This window comes from Canis lupus, chromosome 28, assembly GCF_003254725.2.
Source record: "Canis lupus dingo isolate Sandy chromosome 28, ASM325472v2, whole genome shotgun sequence".
NCBI lineage: Eukaryota > Metazoa > Chordata > Mammalia > Carnivora > Canidae > Canis > Canis lupus.
Genome location: NC_064270.1, coordinates 3264609 through 3273347, shown reverse-complemented (window position 1 = coordinate 3273347; position 8739 = coordinate 3264609). Strand labels below are relative to the sequence as shown.

Sequence of the window (8739 nt, the reverse complement as noted above, 5' to 3'; positions counted from 1 at the left end):
GAAGTGGGGGGTGGGGAGGGAAGGCAGCAGTGGTGGTAGTGGTAAGGGTCTGCTAGGGCATAGGATAAGTTTGTTCTCTTGAAATTGCTTCCATTTCTGTGGTCATAAGAATAAAAAAAAAAAAAGATTTCCAGAAAGGCTCTTAAGTATCTATTCCTTTGTGCCTTTCTCCTCTTGGACCTGGTACCCAGTCACCACTCCTCTTTTACCTCTTTCCCTCCTCTTCAGCCTTGTCCATTTTCTGGATTTTGGGATGGCCTTTCAGCTGCAAGCATCAGCCCTTAGGTCTGTGTGTGGTTCCTAGCCTGGGCTCAGGCACTCACCATTGCACAGCTATAGCTGTCACCTGGGGCCTGGCTGAGCAATATCCTCCCAGCCATATCTACTGAGGGATGGTGGGGGGTAGGAGGAGAGGACCAACTGGAGACATTCACCTGAGAACATCCTGCTTGTATGTCAGATTGGAGCCAACAGGTGAGGGCTTTCCCTCATTGAGGTGGGGCCAGTGAAGCTAGACTTCCCTTCTGAAAAAGTCATGAGGATGTTTCCCATATGCGAGAGGAGATTGGGGACTATTTCACTGAGACATCGCATTGACTTTAAAACCAGATGGAGAAATTTGTGGGTTTCAGGAAAAAGTCTCAGTATTAATGGCACTCAAACACCAGCAAGGGCTCTGGTGGTAGGCACGGCCCGTCAGTTTATCCACCCCTAGCTTGGCCATGTTCACATCCTGAGCCAAGGTGACTGAATTCCTCTCATAACCATAACACTCATTCATCATGTGTGTTTATAGTAACTGACACACTTCAAGGCCATTGACAAAAAGCAGCCTGCTGATGACCAAGAGTCTCACTGGTCATGCAGTGGGAAAGGACATTGGCCAAGCCTTGAGATCTGGGTAATATTTGACTTATCTCAGGAATGCCTGACTTTGAAAAATATACACAGAGCGACCCACAATGGACCCTTAAAACTCTATTTGCTGGCCTTATGCATTCTTTGCCTCATTAAAAATGTTGGTTGTTTAAAATTGCTGAGGGATAATTAAAACAGGCCTGCAGTTGATTTATGGGAGACAAACAGAGCGATGAATGCACAGGAATATTGTGTTGTGAGGGAGGTAATTTATGAAGATAAAGTTAAATGCTGATGGGGGAAACCCAACTCAAAGTTGGCGGCAAGAAGTGACATATCTTGAGAGTCCTTTAAATTCATGGAGGCCAAAAATATCCAGGTGAGCATCATATCTTGATATCCTGGCCTATATTTTGAATGGCAGCTTTTTAATCCTATCTTGAGACCTGAAGAAATAATGAAATCAAAGACTGCACTCACACACACATACACACGCACTCCCATATACATCATGTAACCACAGAGGCTAAAATATGGTTGGAATTTGAGGTGGGCTCAAAGGGAATGGTTGTGATAACAGGGTCTGATGAGTGACTTTTTCTTTTCTTATGATTTTTAAAAAGATTTATTTATTTATTTTAGAGAGAGAGAGAGAGAGCACAAGTGGAAGAAGCAGGGAGAGAGGGAGTGAGAATCTCAAGCAGACTCTGTGCCCAGTGCAGAAGCTGACACAGGGCTTGATATCATAGTCCTGAGATCATAACCTGAGCCAAAACCAAAAGTTGGACACCCAACCAACTCTACCGCCCAGGCACCCCCACTTTCTCTTTTCAATGCTACTTTTCCTAACGGTGTATCTAATACTACCGTAGAGCTGTTTGTTTGTTTGTTTTTTACAAGTTATAGATTGGAGGGTGTGGGTACAGTTCAGAGAGTCTGAACTTTCAGTCTGGGAGTTCTATGGGTGAGGTGGAGTGGGGAAGATTTCCTTTGTATCTTCTCGGTGAAGCTCAGAATAAGAATAAACAAAATGCACTGAGCTGATTTCCATTGGGGGGATACTATCTTGGAAGGCAGAGATATCTGAGCTTTTCAAGCATTTGAGTTCTTCACTCCAAGAGCTCACTGTTTTTCTGGGAGCAGCCTTGGTCCACAGGTGGGCATCCGGACAAAAGTCCTACCTCCCTGTGGCTCCCAGCTACCACGGCAGCTTCCAGCAGCTGCCCTGAGGTCCGTGCTTGTGAAGTCAGAGGCTTTGTGCTGCCCTGTCTTATCACTCCAGTTTCTCAGCACTCAGTCAAGCCTGTGAAGTCCTTTGAAGGGTTTACTTACTCTCTTGCCTCGGAGGACAGCTCCTATTCTGAGAGCTAGTCCTAGCTCAGCTAGCACTCATCTGGACACATCTGTGCCTGACTCACTTCTGGGTGCCTTTACTTTTACCAGCAATGCCCTCAGCATGTTTCAGTTCACTCGAGAACATTTGCAGGGCTCCACCCAACCTGGAACCCCAGTGTGAGTGTGCTTTGATCTAAGGTCCAGCTCTACTCTCTCTGCCTGTGTCATCCCAGATGTGCACCCCAAATGTCCCATAGCTTCCAAGGGAAAAAAATTGAGCTCTAGAAATGGCCCTAGGTCAAAATAGTGCTCACTAAATGGTTTACCTACATGGTTCCTTTCTGGAAGGTCTTCCTAACAAAATCAGGGTGAGCATAAGGAAAAGGCCTAATCCCAGCTTGTTCTCATTTTTGCATTTTTGCTCTACTCTCCCTTCTGTATGCTCACCAAGTCAGGAATCCCATATCCTTTAGAATCTGTCTAGCTTTCTGCTTCCATGTTTGTTTAAATGTCACCCTCTTTTTTGGGAATGGCCTTCCTGTTGCTCCCATGAAAACATCACCTCTAACATTAAACTCTGCCTGTTTCCTTCTGTCAGAAACCACCTCAGGACCTGAGTAACTTCTTTCTGCTCAGAATCCCAGAGCTATCCACAAATCACCATTAAAGACCTCTTTGTTCTAACAAAGGAATATTGCCAACATGGTTTGAGTTACTGTGTGAACTTGGAAATATTTAAAATGTTTAAAATACTCTTGAATGCAGAATTAAGTTGATTTAAAATGTCCTTGTCCTCAATTTGTTTGAATTGGTAAATTTATTGCATGGAAAAATCAAAATCAATGACTAGATTTCTCCTTCTCAATAAACCCAAACCCAAATCTTAAAAAAATTGCAAATGTTTGTCTTATTCCATTTTAATGTCTCTAAGACTTGAGACAATCACATTCTTGAGCTTTTAGTGTTTCTGTCATATTTATCAGTAATTTAAACCTAAGCCCATTAACAAAGTAGAATTTGTTGTTTAGATTGGAAATAAGAGAGCCCCTGTTCTGTGAATCACCAAGGCAACTCCCCATTCCCATTGGTGATGTCTTGAGCTTTTACAACCAGATCCAGGAAAAGTTGGTTTCCTTTTTACATAAATAGGAAAGCTGTACTGCCCTACATGTGATTCTGAGACTGGCCTCGGCATTGTACTCTGGTCTGGGGAAAATGTCATTCTCTTCTATGTAGAAGTTAAAATATTTGGATGATCAGTGAAAACACTACTAGAAGCCAGAACATGAAGTGGAGTCAGCATTATCAGTAAATAGAATCAAGTTGTTGATTCAGGCAAACTGACTCTGTGAAGACTTCAGGGGCAGCAGGGCCATCAGACCTAAAGCCTTACATTGAGGTAGGTTATTGCTGTGCTATCTTGCTGAGTCTGGAGATGGACAAGTGTTGTGTGTGTGTGTGTGTGTGTGTGTGTGTGTGTGTGTGTGAAAGGATGCAGTGGGGGTGGGGGTATCTGTAGGTATTAAGATTTAGAGGAAAAAAAAAAACCCACATTGTCATCTGAAAGAAGATAAATGAAAATTGTTGGAGCAATAGGCCTCTAGGGACTAATTACTTGTCTGCTATAATTCAGGGACTGCTCCAGTGACTTGCATTGACTCAACATGTCAAATGTCAGTTCTGTGTTATGAAATAAAATACATGTTCTTTTAATGTAAACAGTACAGAAATGTTCTCAAATGTCCCAAGTCATTAGTCACATTGGACATATTCAGTGCCCTATGACTTGTCCCTATAGGTCTGTGCCTGGAGGTCACTTGGTGTGTAAAAAGAAAGGGTAGAGGAATTAAATGGTGCAGCCATATAATTGAAACCCACATAGGCACCCTGTTCCCCTGGGGTCTGAGGAACATCTAAAACAGCTGCTCAGGTTTTAATAGCACGTGGTGTTGTACATTCAGAATCTCAGAGTGATCCCAAGCAAAAGTCCCCCAAATGTCCCTATTTGCATTCTGCTTTCATTTTGTTGTATGTTGTTGCAGGAGATTAGAGGGAGGGGTTCGTCGTTTGGTGCCCTGGTAGGGTCCAGCAGTGGTGGTGGTGGGTAGTAAAGGGCATGGGCTTCCTAGCACTGCAGTATGCTGGGCAAGCCATCTCAGTTTCTCAGGTGTGTTGTGCAGCTCAAATAGAAAATTTACTTAAAGCATCCAAGAAGCTGCAAACAGAGAGCAAACAGTAAGTGCCAACATTGTTTAAATAGTCATTTAGGGACAAATACACATTGATGCTTAACTCTATGCCAGGCTCCGCACCAGGGTGAAGGGGAGTAAGACTGCATTCAGGAGCACAGGCCACTGTTCCGGCTGCTTCAGCTCTGTCTCCTGGTTCAAGGTCTCACAAATAACAGAAACTCAATGTCTTTTGGTTGAAATGAAGACAGGATCTCTATCTTCACACTTCTCTCTTTTCATAGTTTGGAAACAAAATCTTATTGATCATCCAAGGATTAACCAGGGGAAGAGAAACCACTCTAATGATTTATAACAGAGGGACCTGGTTGCCCAGGTGATAAAATGGCTTCAAGGCAGAGCACAGAGACATTGGAAGGACCTATAAATCCCCTCAGTTAGAGGAACCAAGGGGGCAGGTGTTGCTACTGAGGTTCAAGTTCAAGGGTCATCCTAGGAAACTGGGAACTTGGCTTACCTGGAAGGAGCTGGAGACCTAGGAAGATTGCCAGAGACACCACCTAAGTGTGAGGAAATGGTGAGAAAGAAATACCCTGGCTTCCACCTTCATGTGTTCTCTTTACTAGCATCTCTCTGTGGGTGAACCCTGCCACAGACCAGCCGGCACAAGAGTCCAGGCAACATAGCCTAAAGGGTCAATGCCTCCTGCCCTAAATTCTATCCCCATAAAGCAGAGAGGGAAAAGGTTTGGAATGGCTCTGAGGGCAGACAGGTCCAGGTCAGCTTATCTTGCATTTGTACTCGACAGCCTCGGAATTAATTTCCTAAATGTACTTTGTCTTAGAAATCCCCACAGAATCTCTATGAATGGTGCATTCTTATCTCATTTAATGTGTGAGGAAGCTAAGGCTCAGAGGCTTCCAGTAAATGGCTCTAGGCCACCCAGCTTGTGCATGGCCTAGCAGGACTCAAAGTTAGGTCTCCTAACCCCCACCTAGCAGCCCCCTTCCTCCATGCCACCCTTAGAAGTTTACTTTTCTACTCTTAAGAACTAAGAAGTTCCTTTCGCTGAGGAAAGTTTTGCATTTTATAGTGTTTTCAAGTTCTCGTTTCCTTGCTGACCTCTTGCCTAGTTGTTCTGACCATTATTGAAAATGGGATATTAGAGTCTTTTTTTGGTAACATTTTGTGTCCTAAAGTTTGTCTGCTATCAATATAGTCACTCCAGTTTCTTATAGTTGCCTTTTGCTTGGTATATATTTTCTATCTTTTTACTTTCAGCCCTTTCATATCTTTGAATCTAAAGTATGTCTCTGATAGATAGCAATAAACTGTTTTATTTTTATCCATTCTGACAATCTGTCTTTGATTGATTATTTAATCCATTCATATTTAATATTATTGCTATAGATGGATTTATATCTGCCATTTTACTTTTTCAATTTCTATATGCCTATCTTTTTTGTTCCAGGGTTAGCATTTTAAAAGGGCATGTTACAAAACTATAAATTTAGGTTTTAGGTGCAAAATTTAATAACAATATTTTTTTGCTTTCCTTCCTTTATGCAAGAATCTCCCTCAAGTCTTCCTTATGAGGAACCCAAAAACCTCTATTTCACCTTGCAGGTCCTGGTGAGCTGCTCTGGGGAGGGGTTTGAGGGTCCCCAGAAAGGCTCCTGGGAAAGTCACATGCCTCTGGTAGGGGGGATGAGCTGTAATTAGGGCAACACCCACTAGCACCTCAGCCACCACTCTTCCTGTCCTGCACCTGTTTAGAGAAAGCTCCTCAAGTTTTCTCTTACTTCAGGCATGTTAAGAGGTTGGTACATGAGTGGCAAAAGAATTCTTCTGGACCTGACTATCACTGTGCAAAAGGATCAGCTGGAGAGCAAGCTCTCTATAAATCATGATCAGGCTAAAAAGCTCCTTCTCCTACAGCTACCAATACCAAGGCACCATTCCTCGAAAACTGCAGGCTTGTTGCAAATGATAACAGACAAGCCAATTCAGCAAAGTGGAAAAAATCTTTAGGATATTATCAAGCAAATAAGCAAAGTATGAAATTATAGCTCTTGTGTAGGGCACTAGGTACAACAGCAGACGCATGTGGACAGTACTGGTGGGGGTGGGGGGAGGGGAATGTAAAGCTTAGAAGACATTTTTTCTTGTCAGAGTTGAACGGCAATGTGTTTGCTGCTTTACTTTTGTTACATATCCTTTATGGTTATATTTTTTGGTTTTTGGTTTAAGAAGCAATAAAAACATGAAAAATTAACAAAGGACTGATAAAAAGGAGTGAGGGAGGGAAAGAGGTAGAAAGGGAAAGAAGACAAAGGAAGGGAGGTCAACCTTATCTGGGCTGCAGGCAAAAGATAATCCCTTCAAATTATAAGGCAGCTACAGTTGATGAATAATGAAAGGAGATCCGAGCTCCATTTGTGTTTTAATATTTACTTAGTGTAGTAAAAAATTGGGGAAAAATAAAGTAAGGTATCAGGGGGAGTTCAAGACCTAAAATGGGCTATCTGAAACATGATCTTAAAAAAAGATACTGTGATTCCAGTCCAAAGATTTTAATTTCACACAAGGGAGTAGGAAACTTCATGGCCTGTAAAACATTTTTTACGTCTGGTTATTTGCCCTGGGGGAGGAAGCAGGAGGCTCATCTCTGCATCCCTGGCCTCCCTGAGCTGCTTCTGCCCACTCCTGGCTCCCGTTCTCTGCTGCTGTCTGTGACTTGCCATAAGATCTGTCTACTAGGCCAGCTGCATCTGAACCCCCACATCCAGGAGCCCACTTCACCTCAGACGTCACCTCCATGGAGCCTTCTGACCCCTCTATCCTATTTTAAAAAGGCACTTGAATGCCACACAGTTGTGTCTCAGAGCTCCAGGACTCTGTCTTCCTAGAAGAAACGATCGCTACCTAGGTTGCATCATGCATTTGTGTTGGGTGGATTCATATTGTGCCACCTTAGCTAAGCTGGGCCATTATTCCTCAGAATTTTCCGCTCTGAATTGCTCTGGGTGAGCAAGGACCGCACTTGGCATGAGACATGGGAGGCTGCAGTGAAGGAGCAGCCTGGCTGTTTAGAGGTCGGTGCAGGCTGTCATCGCCCACCCACTGGCCCACCCATTCTGAGTGGGGCAGCCGCCAGCACTCTCTCTTCTTCCCCTGCCTCTCTGACTAGAGATCAGAGTGGCTCCAGTTGATCCTTCTGGGTCTGATGCTGCCAAAAAGGGGTTCTGGTTGTCTTTGCATCCCTCTCCAACTGCCTGTCCTGCACACTCCGGGCTCTGGCATCAGATGCAGGAACAGCACCCTCACATAGACTACATCTGGCCAGATCCCTGTGGTAAATATCTGACATAGGTCCTAGCCCTTCTGCCCAGCAGCAGAGCCCTTACTGAGGCCCACCTGCAGGTTGCCCTTTCTCCCTTTTGGGCTGGGCCAGGGACTAGGTTGGATTCTTCTTTGCAAGTTCAGCTACTTGCAGAACACAGGCTCATTTGGGGGCTTCATTATCTTCAAGCTGATATCCCATGGCAGGGTTCCTGTTGGGGTGACTCAGAGCCAAACAAGGCCTGGCTGGTCTCCCACAGCTGGAAGATGCTAGGCTTTCTGGGGGTTCCCTTTGTCATGAGACTACTTCTTAGGGTAGGTACTCAGGGATAGGATTCACTCTGATGGCTGTAACTTCTCTGATGCCTTCATTTGATCAGATGGTCTGGAGATGGGGTATGCCCCCAGGGGAAGGGCATGGAGATGGGGTATACCCTAGGGGAAGGCAGATCCTCTCAAAGCAGCTGTGGCTCTGCAGACTTGTGCGGCTTCTTGCTGGGAAGCCCTAGAAAGAGATGTGGTCTTTTTGCTCGCTTTTGGCACGGGTGTCTTGGCCTCTTTGGCCTTTCTATTCTGGATCCAGGTTCTTCCAACTGAAGGACAGACTTTGGCTGCTGCCTTGATTTGTGGGTCCTAATTATTAGGATCCAGCAGTGCTCTGGGCCCTACTGACATATACCTGGTCACCTAACATTGGCTGATTGCAGCCACCAGCTTCTGCTTCTGAGCATCTTTCCCACCTCTGCAGGGTTCTTTGTGTGGAACCAGGGCAACTCACATGGTGTCCAGTGAAGGAGGGAGGCCAAATTCTTCTTCCCATTGGTTCTCCCTATTAGAAATGGTCAGTTGGTTAAATGATGGCTCCTTCTCATCCTTCCCATGCCAGAGTCCCATCCATGAGAAATGACCAGGTCAGTGGAACTGTCACATGGGGCATTTTAGTGAACTGATCTCCAGGCTTACTTTTATTTTTCCATAAAGTTCTCTCATCTGCATATTGCTGTGGTTATAGTCA

The 8739-nt window shown here is 44.5% G+C and overlaps 1 long non-coding RNA gene across 1 annotated transcript; it reads right to left on the bottom strand.

The window, feature by feature from the left end:
- Window positions 1-1105: 1105 nt before the first annotated feature.
- On the bottom strand, window positions 1106-8699 carry LOC125753956 (uncharacterized). Its single transcript, XR_007406951.1, has 2 exons — window positions 8503-8699; window positions 1106-1304 (listed from the first exon to the last, which is right to left on the bottom strand). It is a non-coding gene; the product is annotated as an uncharacterized LOC125753956 (long non-coding RNA).
- Between the last annotated feature and the right edge of the window lie 40 nt (window positions 8700-8739).